This window comes from Eriocheir sinensis, unplaced genomic scaffold (assembly GCF_024679095.1).
Source record: "Eriocheir sinensis breed Jianghai 21 unplaced genomic scaffold, ASM2467909v1 Scaffold261, whole genome shotgun sequence".
NCBI lineage: Eukaryota > Metazoa > Arthropoda > Malacostraca > Decapoda > Varunidae > Eriocheir > Eriocheir sinensis.
In genome coordinates, this window is record NW_026111567.1 from 444,429 (window position 1) to 458,708 (window position 14,280).

General features: G+C 45.7%; 1 long non-coding RNA gene and 1 pseudogene across 1 annotated transcript; one reads left to right on the forward strand and one right to left on the reverse strand.

Moving 5' to 3' along the window:
- Positions 1-576: 576 nt before the first annotated feature.
- Positions 577-1,317, reverse strand: LOC126991342 (uncharacterized). The gene is made up of 2 exons (XR_007745432.1): positions 1,238-1,317; positions 577-746 (listed from the first exon to the last, which is right to left on the reverse strand). It is a non-coding gene; the product is annotated as an uncharacterized LOC126991342 (long non-coding RNA).
- A 10,511-nt stretch (positions 1,318-11,828) lies between these two features.
- Positions 11,829-13,546, forward strand: LOC126991343 (signal transducer and activator of transcription 5B-like; annotated as a pseudogene).
- The last annotated feature ends 734 nt before the right edge of the window (positions 13,547-14,280 follow it).

Genomic DNA, 14,280 nt, shown 5'->3' on the forward strand with positions numbered 1-14,280 from the left:
TGTGGTCTCGTGGGCTCTCTTTGTGGCGCTGTGGCGCTTCAGTCTGTACATTACGTTGGTTGAGCTCCGTCAAAGCCTCTCCGACCCTAAGCTGTATACGCTCTCTGCACTAACCTGCTCAAGGAAATGCCGAGAAGCAGGACGCGGGAGAATATTTGGCAGGGCGGGGACACAGGAACAGCAAGAGGAAAAAAGAGAACATGATCAGTAGGGACAGGAAAGAGAGGGTTACAGGAGGAGGAGGAGGAGAACCAGAAGGAAATGGGAAATGAACAGCGAGAACAAAAAGTATCTGTGGCTACAATTCAATGAAGAAAAGGTAAGTCCTGCACCATGGGAGGGGATATCCAGCACACCAATACCACATGGGAAACACTCCACTATCCACCATAGAGGCAGAGAAAGACCAGGGACTGTATGTTATCAGGCTACCAGTGAAGAGATATCCAGCACACCAATACCACATGGGAAACACTCCATTATCCACCACAGAGGCAGAGAAAGACCAGGGACTGTATGTTATCAGGCTACCAGTGAATGTGAAATCTGTGCCAATCGCAGCAGACGGGTTAAACCTTTATGGAGTATGTGGTGCTTTTCTTGAGGGCAAAGAGTCGTCTGTTTCCGTCTGTGGCTTTGGTCTTGGAGGAACCTGACTCGCCGCGCTCTTTGTAGCGGATCTTGCAGCTGGTGATGATCCCATTCTGGTGCTCGGCCAGCGGAGGCTCCCAGCAGATGATGAGGCTCTGAAGGCAAAGGCCGTGTGAGGGAAAAAGTTATACGATAAATTATCAAAATACAATCTTAAAAGTTTGAACATTGTGTTAGGCCTTGAATGCTTCAACTTAACCGCATGACTGTGGATTTCCTACCAGAAGACCTCACCAAGCTACAGGATTGGAACTCTAACCGGCTGCTAAAATTCAGTGGAGTATAATGTAATGTCCTGCAGCTTGGGAGGGATATCCTGCACCAATCCCACATGGGATACACTCCACTATCCACCACAGAGCCAGGGAAAGACATGGGAGTAAATGTTTTCAGGCTACCAGTGAAGGCCAAATCCGTGCCAATCGCAGCAGACGGGTCAAATATAATGAATGTGCAAGGGTTAAAAATACTGAAACAATGAATGTGCAACTTGTAGAGATGATGTGAAGGAAACGAACAGAGCAGAAAGCTATTTAAAAACGAGTTTCACAATGTATCTTTGCCTTGGAAGCCTTCCACAACTCACTCTTGAGCTGGCAGCCTCAACGCTCACATTCTGAGGCTCCTTTGAGGGCACGTCTGAGAAGGTTCTGGCAGTGACCTCCGGTGGCGTCTCCCCCGCCATTACTGTTGACGGCGGTGAGCCACACGCTGTGCTCAGTGAACTGGTCCAGGCCTTGGAGGTCATGTGACGTACCAGTGACCTTTACTTCGTGTTCTTCTGCTGACCCAACCTGAGGAGAAAACTACAAGGGAGACAATGGTTAAGATACACACTGGGACTTGTACAAACACACGGCTATGGTCACCCTCTACTCAAAGGAAGGTCACTAATGACACACAAGGATATGGGGAGACTTTTGTTAGGCAACAGAGACTCCACATTTAGCACACAGTTCTATAAGGCCGTCCACACCTGCGTATAGAACATGGTGTATCCCGTGATGGGCGTTTTGGCCAGTACGGGCGGCGACAAGTGGCCTCCAGACTGGTGGGTGAGGTGGAGACAACTTTCAGACTCTGAGGCGGAGGGCAGGTCCAGGTCCGGCTTGGTGAACACCCGCACCTCGTGTATGGAGGCGCCCACCAGGCCGCCGGAGGTGTGGGCCGCCACCCGCACCATGTAGTTACTCCCGGGACTTAGGTCGCTGATCTGGGTCTTGTATTCATCCCGTCCCTCGCTGGAGGAGCTGCACTCACGTTCTGGACGCGTTCTCTGCAGTGAAGGGAGGAAAGTGATGTGTGAATTACTTACTTTTGATGAAATGTTGTATATGTACTCACTAAAATGTTATTATTTCTTTATAATCACTGGAATGGCAGTTGGATAACTCTGTATTTGCTAAATACATCTTAACAGTAGTAGTATTGTGTTGAATTTTTTATGCAATAAATATTCCCAGGTTGTGTCCTTTGGTTCTGACCTGAGTGATCCTTCCTGCTTGTAGATGACTGAGTATCCCAGGAATAATTATTGTGAACAGCATAAAGACTAGTAGGCACAGTGACTGTCAAGGCCCACACCAAGAGAAGGCAAATGATGTAAACAAGCTGTGTCAACAATGAGCAGACATTCTAAGTATTGAAAACAAGGAGTAGTAGTAGTAGTGGTGTGCCTGAGCTGCCCCACTTACTGTGTCTGTGACCTGCCTTGTGCGTGGGTGGTGGCATGCTGCTCCTCCCTGGAGGTGAGCCCAGACAACGTATTATCAAAATACCACAACAAAATAGTCATTCTCGGGTAAATCACATTTTAGTGAGTCAGTAACTCTCAGCACCGGCTTTGATATCTCCAAACTTCAGGACAATCAAATATGAACACATTACTGGAGACGTGTGCTTTGCCCACAGTGTAATCTATGCATTTTATTCATTCTTCAAGGAATAATAAACACAACAAAGGGTTATGCTTACAGCCATGCTAAGAAAATCACATGCATCAACATCAATAACTTGGGTAATGTACACTTTTTAAAACTGCAGCGTCTGTACCAGCGGCTGCAGCTGCCCGCCAGAAACATTGGAATACATTCAGTAACCTTGTAAATGTTTGCGTCTGGGCTTATTAGCAACCTGGAATTATCTGGACTAGTCACTGCCTGTGTCCAATGCAGACAACAATACATCAGTACTCATGAATGCAAACAAAGGGCTACAGTGTGAACAGTGTCTGCCCCGCACGGCACCGCTGCTTACTTGACTCAAGGACACACAGCTGGGCGTCCCCGGCGAGCTGTGCGCCACACACTGGTACATCCCAGTGTACTCCTGGCGCACCAGGCCAAGGATCTACAGGTTGTTGCCGCTCACACTCTACAGGGAGGCTTGGCATTACACACACCTAACACAACACAGCTGTGTTTTGTGTAGCTATTGACAGCCTTATATTTATCTCACTGCATAGAGCCTTATATCCCTTATCTACTGAAATCCCTTATGTATCTACTTAGAACCTTGTATCCCTTTTCCTTTACTTATCTCTTTAGAACCTTATGCATGGAACCTTATGGATTCTAATGTATCTCTTTACATACCTTATGCATCCATTTAGAGCAGTGGTTCTTAACCTTTTTACTTCCCCGCCCCTTCCAGGAAGTAGTCCTTCCCTCCACGCCCCCTTGCATCTAGCAATAAAATTTCCTTACAGATGTTAAAGAAACTGGCAAGCCCTAAGTAGACTACAGGAAACTGAAGTAATGGCGATACTTTTGCATTTGTTCATAAACTTCTCAATATTAGCCCACGCTCTTGGTAAGAGAATAGCAAATATAATTAGAGAAATTCCTAGTTTTCACCTAGTGCTCACACCCCTGGAAATTACTGTGCTCCCCCTCAGAGGGTGCACCCCCAGGTTAAGAACCACTGAGTTAGGGCCTTACATTCCTTTCCCCTAATGTATGTATGTATGTATGTATGTATCCACCAATCTATCTATCTTATGAATCTACATATCTCTGTCCTTTTAAACCTGTAACAGCGATAAATTTCCACACCGCCACAGAAGTCCGGCTCACCTGAAGGTATTCCGTCTCCACCAGCAGCTCGCCGTTCTTGAGCCAGTGGAGCGAGGGCTCTGGCTGGCCGTACACGCTGCACTCCAGCTCCACGTTCTCCTTCTCATAGGCGAGAGCGTTGGCCGGCTGCCTCAGAAACCTCGGAGCAACTGTCACACAATTTTCAAGCTTTAGTAACTGAGAGAAACATGATGACTGAAGAACACTAAGATTTTTACTATGCCAAACTTTATACTCAAACCGCAAAAATATTGCTAGTCTTTGTTATTCCATTTTCAACATTTTTACCACTCTAGTAACTGAGAGGAACTTAATGATAACTGACAAACACTTAAGATTTTTACAATGGCAAAATTTATCCACACAAATCACAAAAAAATATGCAGTCTTTGTTATATCACTGAAAACACTTTAGTACTGAGACAAACATCTAACCTAACCTAACTTAACGATAACTGGCAAATGCTAACCTTTCACAATGCCAAACTTTATATACTCAAACCACAAAGATATGAATAGTCTTTCTTATACCATTTTCAATACTAGTAACGGAGACAAACATATGATCATCATTTCCTGGATGCCTGCTCCTAGGAGCTCCCAGCAGGGGATGGCCATGGCAGAAGAGCTTCCATCTTTCTCTATCCAGACACTCCCTCCTTGCCTGCTCAAAGTTTCTCAAAGATTTTCCCCCCCTCTCCCCAACGTACTCTTGCACCCTATCCCTCCATTTCACTGGAGGTCGGCCTCTCAATTCCTTCCCTCTATCTCACTCACATACACTCTTCTGGTCATCTTACTCTCCTCCATTCGCTCCATGTGGCAAAACTAATTTAAAGTCTGTCGCTTTACTTCTTCCACCACTCCACACTTCTTCCCTTCACCCTGTCACGTACTCCAAAACGCTCGTACACACTTTCATTACTCATTTCATCCTTTCTACTCACACCATAAGCACTCCTCAAATAACGCATGTCCACTGCCTGCACTCTAGACATCTGGCTTTCATTCCAGGCCCACGGTTTACTTGCATATGTGAGGGTTGGTACTATTATTGTATTTCTCAAATCCCTCTTTACCTCCATGCTCACACTTCTGCCATTCATGATTCGTCCCAAAGACCCTACCACCCTTCTTCCTTGCAATGCCCTTTCTCTTATCTCTCCCTCCGTACCACCATGCTTACACATAACTGATCCAAGATACTTAAACTCATTGACCTCCTCCATTTCTTCACCATTCAAAATTATTTTGCATTCTTTTTCACATTAAATTCTCACTCTATATGGGCATACAAAATCTACAACCTCACTTCTATTTCGCTCACAAACCATCACTTCACTTCTGTTGACATTTACTTTCAGCTTTCTCCTGTTACAGACACTATCAAAAACACTGACCAAATTTTGTAGGTCACTTTCATTTTCTGCAATGAGCACCGTGTCATCAGCAAACAGTATCGAATTCAGTACCCACTTCCTTCCCTCATCGAACAGTCTTACTCCATCTTCTCCAACTTTGCCCTTCATTTCTCTAATGACACCATCCATATAAATATTGAATAACCCTGGTGACATGACGCACCCTTGTCTTAAGCCCACTTTTATCTCAAAATGTTCACTTGTTTCTCCAGTAATTTTGACACATGCAGATGCATCATCATATAGAGAGACTGTATTAGCTCTAGCTTTTTCCATATTCATGAAGGCAGCGTATAGTTTCTTTCCTTTTACTATTATTTTTTCTACTTCCATCCTGAAGGCAAATATCTGATCCACACATCCCTTCCCTTCCTGAAGCCTCCTTGTTCTTCACTGATTTTCTCTTCTGTAAGTCTTTGCACCCTCTCTATTATGATTTTCCATATACCTTTCCGGTATACTCAGGAGACCTATACCTCTATAGCTCCACATTCCCTCTCCTGCCCTTCGCCTTGTAAACTGGGACAGTGATGGCTTTCGTCCAGTCTGCTGCCCCCCATGCTACTTCACATATCTTGACCATCCATTTCACGACTTCATCTCCTATGACAAACATATAATTCACAATCACTAAGATTTTTACCATGCCAAACTTTATTCACACAAAGCACAAGAGTTAACCAGCATCTTCATTCTTTCATCCCTTTCACTGGTAAACTCTGGAACAGCCATCATGTGTCTGTATTTCCTCCTGCCTATGACCTCTACACCCAATATTAACCTCTCATGTTTTTCTTTATAGGAGCAGTGCGTTATTGTTTTCATTGTTTTTTTGCCTTTGAACGCTTTCATTGCTGTAAAAAAATATATATGTCATAGTTTTGTCTCACCTTGGACCTGTATGTGGGCCACGGCGTCGAGCGAGTCCTCCCTGTTCTCCGCCCGGCACCTGTACGTCCCCTCGTCCTCCTCCTGCAGGCCATGGATGTGCAGGCTGCTGCTGCTGGTGCCGCAGAACAGTGTGTCCAGGTCCCTGTTCTCCGCCCGGCACCTGTACGTCCCCTCGTCCTCCTCCTGCAGGCCATGGATGTGCAGGCTGCTGCTGCTGGTGCCGCAGAACAGTGTGTCCAGGTCCCTGAGGAAAGGCAGAAAGGTACGGTAAGCAAGTGAGTTTTGTATCTAATTGCTGTTTGTCACAATTTTTCTTTTTTTACAGTAGAGGAAGCAGCTCAAGGGAAAAAATAAATACCAACAAAAACAGTCCATTACAATAAGCCTGCTGCAACACTTACCTTATATACAGCAATAACTGCAACACACACACACACACACACACACACACACTAAAAAAAAAGTAATGGGTATATATTTATTTGATTCTGAAATCTCTCCCTCAGTCACTGTTATCCAAGCTCTCAAGACACATCAAAATACCCCTCTCAGTCATCATCATCATTTCATCGACGCCTGCTCCTAGGAGCTCCCAGCAGGGGATGGCGACGGCAGAAGAGCTTCCACCTTTCTCTATCCAGACACTCCCTCCTTGCCTGCTCAAAGTTTCTCAAAGATATTCCCCCCCTCTTCCTAACGTACTCTTGCACCCTATCCCTCCATTTCACAGGAGGTCGTCCTCCAGCATTCCCTCCCTCTATCTCACTCACATACACCCTTCTGGTCATCTTACTCTCCTCCATTCGCTCCATGTGGCCAAACCACTTTAAAGTCTGTCGCTTCACTTCTTCCACCACTCCACACTTCTTCCCTTCACCCCTGTGACACATTCCAAAACGCTCGTACACACTTTCATTACTCATTCCATCCAATCTACTCATACCACAAGCACTCCTCAAATAACTCATTTCCACTGCCTGCACTCTAGACCTCTGACTTTCATTCCAGGCCCACGTTTCACTTGCATATGTGAGGGTTGGTACTATTATTGTATCTCTCAAATCCCTCTTTACCTCCATGCTCACACTTCTGCCATTCATGATTCGTCCCAAAGACCCTACCACCCTTCTTCCTTGCAATGCCCTTTCTCTTATCTCTCCCTCCGTACCACCATGCTTGCACATAACTGATCCAAGGTACTTAAACTCATTGACCTTCACCATTTAATGCGGAAGATTACTTTACAGTTGATCGATCAAAATAGAACAAGAAGAAATCACAATTTGAAGATAAGTGGTAAAAGATTCTCGTCACACGAAGCTAAACACTTCTTCTTCAATCGAGTTGTTAAGGTTGGAACTCTCTACCCTGTGATGTCGTTGATAGTACAACAGTTATGGCCTTCAATAATAGATTAGACAAGTGTTTTGAATCCAACCAGCAACTAAGATATTACTCATTGTCGTAATAACGTTAAGTTATTTCGAATACTGGTGTCCTTGTCCGCTTTTATCGCCCGGTTAGTGGTAGCAGTAATGGTAGTTCTTTCCTCTTTCCTACATAATTTCCATGCAGTTTTTCCATGCTGCATGGTTCTTTTCATTTCCTGCCAGGTTTGGCTGGAGGGAATGGGGGGGTGGGGAAGAGCCTTCGCCTTTGCTGTCCTTCATCTTCCACCTTTGATTAGATAGTTAGTGTAGCTTGTCACAAACAGCCTCGTAAGGACCAGCAGGTCTGCTGTTGTTTGTTCTTCCTTTGTGTCTTTGTGTTCTTCAAAATTCAAAATTATTTTGCATTCTTTTTCACATTCAATTCCACTCTATATGGGCATACAAAATCTACAACCTCACTTTTCAGAAACCATCACTTTACTTTTGTTGACATTTACTTTCAGCTTTCTCTTGCTCTTGTTACAGACACTGTCAAAAACAGTGACCAAGTTTTGTAGGTCACTTTCATTTTCTGCAATGAGCACCGTGTCAACAGCAAACAGTACTGAATTCAGTACCCACTTCCTTCCCTCAATCAGTCAGCCTCTGAAATGATGAAGGCTGAGCACCAGGCAGGAAGAGAACATTCCAGCAAACTATAATGTAAAACTGTAAAGCCAATAAAATATTCCTGTGGATTGATGAACAACTCATGATTGTATAGAGCCTGTGGCAGCCAGCAACATAAAACATTTTCTTGTCATGAAAGTGAGCATAAATACTCACTTTAAGGCAGTTCACACAGCTACAAAGAATAAAATACAAAATGAACAACATACATCACAAGACAAAGCCCCTGCTGAGAGTGTTGGCCACACAGTGTTAGGCCTTGGCACAAGTATGAGAGTATTAACATGCACAAGGTGTCTTAACCATCCTCTTCCCCGCCGCCTGTGAGGAGAGAAACCAAGCATGAGTCTTGTCAGCCGGGCAGGGAATTGGTCAATGCTATTTGTCATGCCATACACTGCTTGTGGGAATATTTACAGGTTCATCACATGCAGCAAAACCATTCTTCCTTGTTGTTACTAAGGCAAACAGCTGATGTTGAGTTTTATTGTAATGCCTTGAAAACTAAGGACACCTTCCCTGTACAAGATACTACAGAGATACTTAGTAGCATAACCACTTTTTAATGTATATGAAACTAGTCCAGAATTCTCCATTTCCTGCCTCTTGAGCCACGAGGCTGGGGGAGTAAGGCTCAGCACTGCCCACAGACTGGCTGACCAGCTCCAGGGCTCTCTCCAGGGCCGAGTCCTGGCCAGAGTGGGCACCATGGGCAGCCTCCCCTAACCTGAGTCTCCTCTACACCCACCACTGAATGGGTATCACGTATCAACGGGGGCTGTGCCCTTCCTCCCCAGGGGGGGCTCTAAACTCTATGCAGAGATCTGTCACTTATGAGCTTCATGCCTTCTCGGGGAAGGTAGTGACGGACAATCCTGAGTCTATTGTGTGATGAGATCATGGTGAATTACACACACACACACACACACACACACACACACACACACACATTTCTAACTAACAGGGAAATGAGGACAATAATCAAGGACAAGGTTTCCAACTGGTGCCCAGTGAGGAGTGGGGTCCCACAAGGTTCAGTGCTGGCGCCAATAATGTTTGCTGTTTATATAAATGATATGGTGGACGGAGTGACCAGCTATGTGAGTTTGTTTGCAGATGATGCAAAGCTGTTGAGACGAGTCAATGATGTGAAGGACTGTGAGGCATTGCAGAGGGACCTGGACAAAATATGGGAGTGGAGTGGTACATGGCAGATAGAACAACCTTGGGATATGTAAAAAAAAATAGAGTTTGGTAGGAGTGGTAGAAGATGTGAATACAATTATAAGATGGGAGGTGAGATAATATGCAGAGGAATGGAAGAAAAAGATTTGGGAGTGACTGTCTCAGAGAACATGTCACCGGACAAACACATCAACAGGATAACATAAGGACAGCATTTGTGTATTTTGGACGAGGAGATGATGAAGAAAATAATAGTTACAATGATAAGGCCAAGGTTGGAGTATGCAGCAGTGGTCTGGTCTCCTCATGAAAAGAAGAACATAAGAAAGCTGGAAAGAGTGCAGAGAGTGGCAACTAAGGTAGTACCGGAACTTAGGGATCGGACTTACGAGGAGAGACTCAATAGCATGGGGCTCACAACCCTGGAGAAGAGAGAGAGAGAGGAGACCTGATAGCGGTGTACAGGGTGGCGAGTGGGGTGGAGAATCTGGACAGAGAGGACCTGTGTGTGTGGAGCGAGAGAAACGAGAGAACATGGAGAGTTGAGGGCGACCACGTGTAGGCGAGATGTGAAAAAGTTTAGCTTCCCAAACAGAAGCATTGAGCTGTGGAATGGACTGGAGGAGGAGGTGGTTTGTGCAAGAAGCATTCATGATTTTAAGAAAAAGTTGGATAAGAGGATATGGAGACGGGACAGCGCGAGGGTAGCTCTTTTCCTGTGTCACAACTAGGTAAATACACACACACACACACACACACACACACACACACACACACACACACACACACACCCACACCCCCACACACGGCCCGGTAGCTCAGGGGTAGAGCGTCTGGCTCACAACCAGAAGGACCGCGGCTCAATTCCCCGGCCGGGTTAAGATAAGTTGGGTTTATCTTCTTTCACGTGTAGCCCCTGTTCACCTAGCAGTGAGTAGGTACGCGACGTCAGGCAAGGAGTTGTGACCTCGTTGTCGCGGTGTGTTGTGTGAGTGGTCTCAGTCCTACCCAAAGATCAGTACTATGAGCTCTGTGTTCCTCCGTAGGGGAACGGCTGGCTGTCTCGAGAGAGACCCGCAGCAGACCAAGAGGTGAATTACACACACACACACACACACACACACACACACAGACAGACAGACATCCACACCCACACCAACACCCACACACATGTAAGAAACAATAAAGACTGTAATTCTGCAAGAAGACCTAAACAAGATTTGGAAGTGGAGTATGGAATGGGAGATGAAATTCAATGTGAAAAAAATGTCATGTTATGGAAATGGGAAAAAGAGAAGGAAGACCAAAATGGACATATAAAATGGAAGATGGTGAAACATTAAAGAAAGTACACGAAGAGAGAAATCTGGGAGTAACAATGCAAGATAACAAACAGCCAGAGAGTCATGTTAATCGGATATTCGGTGATACGTATAACATGGTGAGAAATATAGGAACAGCATTCCACTACATGGATATGATGAGAAGGTTAATTACCACCATGACCAGACCAAAGTTGGAATTGCAGAGGCAGTGTGGTCTCCCCATAAGAAGAAACACATAAAGAAACTAGAAAGAATACAAAAATGGTTCCAGAGCTGGAGGGATTGACACATGAGGAAAGACTAAAGGAAATGGACCTACCAACACTAGAACAAAGAAGAGAAAGGGGAGACCTAATACAAACCTACAAATTATTGAACAAAATGTAAGAAGTAGACAACGAGGAGTTACTACTAAAAGAGGAAATTACCGCCAGGAACACAAGAGGACAGTAAAAAATTGAGGAAAGGAAGATGCTTGAGAGACACAAAGAAATATATCTTCCTGCAAAGAAATATAGAGCTTTGGAACAGACTAAGTGAGGATGTAGTATTGGCGAGGAGTGTGCTAAGGAAAAGTTGGATAAATGTAGATACGGAGACGGGACCACACCAGCGTAAAGCCCAGGCCTGTAAAACTACAACTAGGTAAATACACACACACACACACACACACACACACACACACACACACACACATGATATCCTTCTCTTTGATCTTCCTGTGTTAGTCTTCCCTAAGCTGTCCTTCCCTTCCCTTCACTCTCTCTCTCCCTCGCCTTCCATCCTGAACAAACCCTTGCAGCCCTTCATGCTCCCTCTTACTCTTTGTCTAGGAGTGGCCCATCATCTGTAGTCCTGGCCACCCTGCCCTTGGCCATGGCTGGCACCGTGGGCAGCAGCATCTTGGTGGTCAGCTCACGGCCACAGACCTTGCCCACGACCTGACCTATGGAAAAAAGAATGGAGGTGATTTCCAGCAAATACCACTGATAAATAAATGGCCAGGAAGGGGCAAGTTTAATACCTGTGGACACTACGCTGCTTTAATAGCAACATCTCACAAAAAAAAAAATCTCTCTCTCTCTCTCTCTCTCTCACACACAAAACTAGGTAAATACACACACACACACACACACACACACACACACACACACACACACACACACACACACACACACACACATCCTGCCTCGCCGCACCAAGAAACATCAGATTACCTCAGGCAGTTGTGTCAAGAACAGGAGTGAGTCCTTTGCTCTCCAGTACTGAACAAACATCACGTCATGAAGCCAAACACCAGATTCTCATCAAGTGTGCGTCTAGTGGTGGGTGGCAAGTGACCACGACCCACCTCAGGTGAGGCTGCCCATCATGAGTGAGGCCCCGGCCAATGCTCTCCTCAACAATGAGCAAAGCTGAAATGTCAGGGGAAATTCTCAACAATACTGGCAGCATGGAGCATCACCAGGGCTCAAGGCAGCTCTCCCTTAGTTTCCGAGACATGAAAATAAAGAGAGCTGAGAAGAAGGGCGCGGACTCAGTTCTGGATGACAAGTTTTCCCTACTCTTCCAGGCACAGTTCAGTGTTGGTGAGGTGGTGTTCCAAGTGTGTCACTGCCTGCAGTGTTCATGGCAGCCAGGAGCCTCATGCTTGGCCCACAGTCTGCTGGGATGATGCATTTGCCAAGCAAGGGCGCACACACTGCCTCAGAAGGTTCCATGGCCACAGGTTTTGGACGTGTTTGATGCCAAATTCCAATCTGCCACAGGAAGAGGCTTGACAGAAGACAACCTAAAGTTCTTAGCTGGAAAGGCATTCAGGAGTCCTCAAGTACAAGATTTCACTAACATGTCATGGTCATGGTTCTGCAAGGAGCCTCTGTCAGGACGGAACTTAACTTTTTGGGAGTGGTTCTTTGAAGGTCACCAAGGAGCACAGCCTTAGAGCCTTGGGCTTTGTGGGACACCCGCAGGCTGAGGAAATGATACAAAACTCCAAGCCTAGGGCTCCTGCGCTTCTCTGACTCAGAAGTTGGGGGAGGCAATATGGCATGGAAGACACCACTAAAGACTGTGTTCAGAGGCAGGTATTCCTGCTCCAGCCTTGTACCAGTAACTCCTTTGTCCGCTGGGTGAGGTGGTAAGGTACAGTCTGGGGCATGTGCTCTAGCAGACCTTCAATTCGTCCTGTACCTGAACCTAAAGAGCAGCAAGTACTACACCACAGCCAACAATGGGTGTGTCAAGCCTCGTCTAATTCTTAACATCCCAGCAGCAGGGCACGTCAGGGGAATCTTAGCCCAGTGCTCCACAAGCAATGTATCCAAGGCATGATGCCGTAGATCCACCTCCTGTGAGCACCAAGCCATCTCATTGTGCTCGGTATTATAAGACACTTTGGCTTCTCACATCAGCTATTTCTGAAGGTCAAAGAGGGGGTCAATCAGGTTCTAATGAGTGTTTTTTAAGGTTCATGCTACAGAAGAAGGATCAAACTACCACCGGGCTCATAAAACCACCCCTGGAAATGCTCACAACTCCTAGGAAAGCCTTGCCAAATATGTGAACTTGGTTAACAAAATGTTTTAATATAGGAGTGACAATGTGTCTCCACAACACCCCCACAACAACCCTGCTGATTATCCTGACACCCTGGAAAGCCTGCCAGACACAGACTTCTCAGCCTCCGTGTGGTCCTCAGTGTTTGGCAGCGTGACAGACAGGGACTGACTGGAAAAGTGGACACTTGTCCGTGGTGGAAAATATTATTTGCATGCTGTTCACAACTAATGGATGTTAAGAAACAGTACAGAAATCTTCTCATATTTGTCTGTCATAAACCTAGTAAATGTTTATCAGTGTTTGTAGGAGTTCCTTTTGGGTGTTGTATTAGCTAATATGAATACAAGTGTGCCGATGGAGGCTCATAAGTGCTGCAATCCCATTTTTTCATAATAATAATAATAATAATAATAATAATAATAATAATAATAATAATTAACAAAATTCTGTGGGCCAGGTTTAACACTTTGCTCTTGTTTAGGAAGAAATTAAGTATGATTTGCAGGTACCTGAAAGGATCACTTGACCTTTGGCCTCAACCCATGGAGCTAGTCTGCTATCAGGAACACTCAACTGAGACTTTCCATTCATCCACTTACACACACACACACACACACACACACACACACACACACACACACACACACTCTCTCTCTCTCTGCGGCTCAGTCACCCACCTTTCCCACGGCCCGGCCTCCCAGCACAGAGAAGGTCACCCCCACGGCCTTGCTCATCAGGGTCTTGATCCTCACCACACGGGACACCTTGGCGCCATTCAGGTAACACTTGACCTGCGGGATGCCACTGCCGGCAGCCACGGGCTGTGAGGCGGAGGGGAGGAGGGAAGGAGTGTCAGTGAGGGCCGCAGAATGGTCCCCAAAATAGTGGCTTCAGAGCTAGTGACGTTTTCTTACTTTTTGATATCGCTGGGCACATGAGAGCAACAGCATCACACAGCATTGACTCAAAGCCTGTGTACTGCTGCAAGGGGATGAAGGAATGAAGAAGCTGCTTACTCTTGCATAAGGGACTTGGACAGCATAGGGAAGAGCTAAAGTAGAAAGAGTTTGTAGGATGGGTCAGGCCAGGCTGGGTTAGGTTAGAAAGGGGG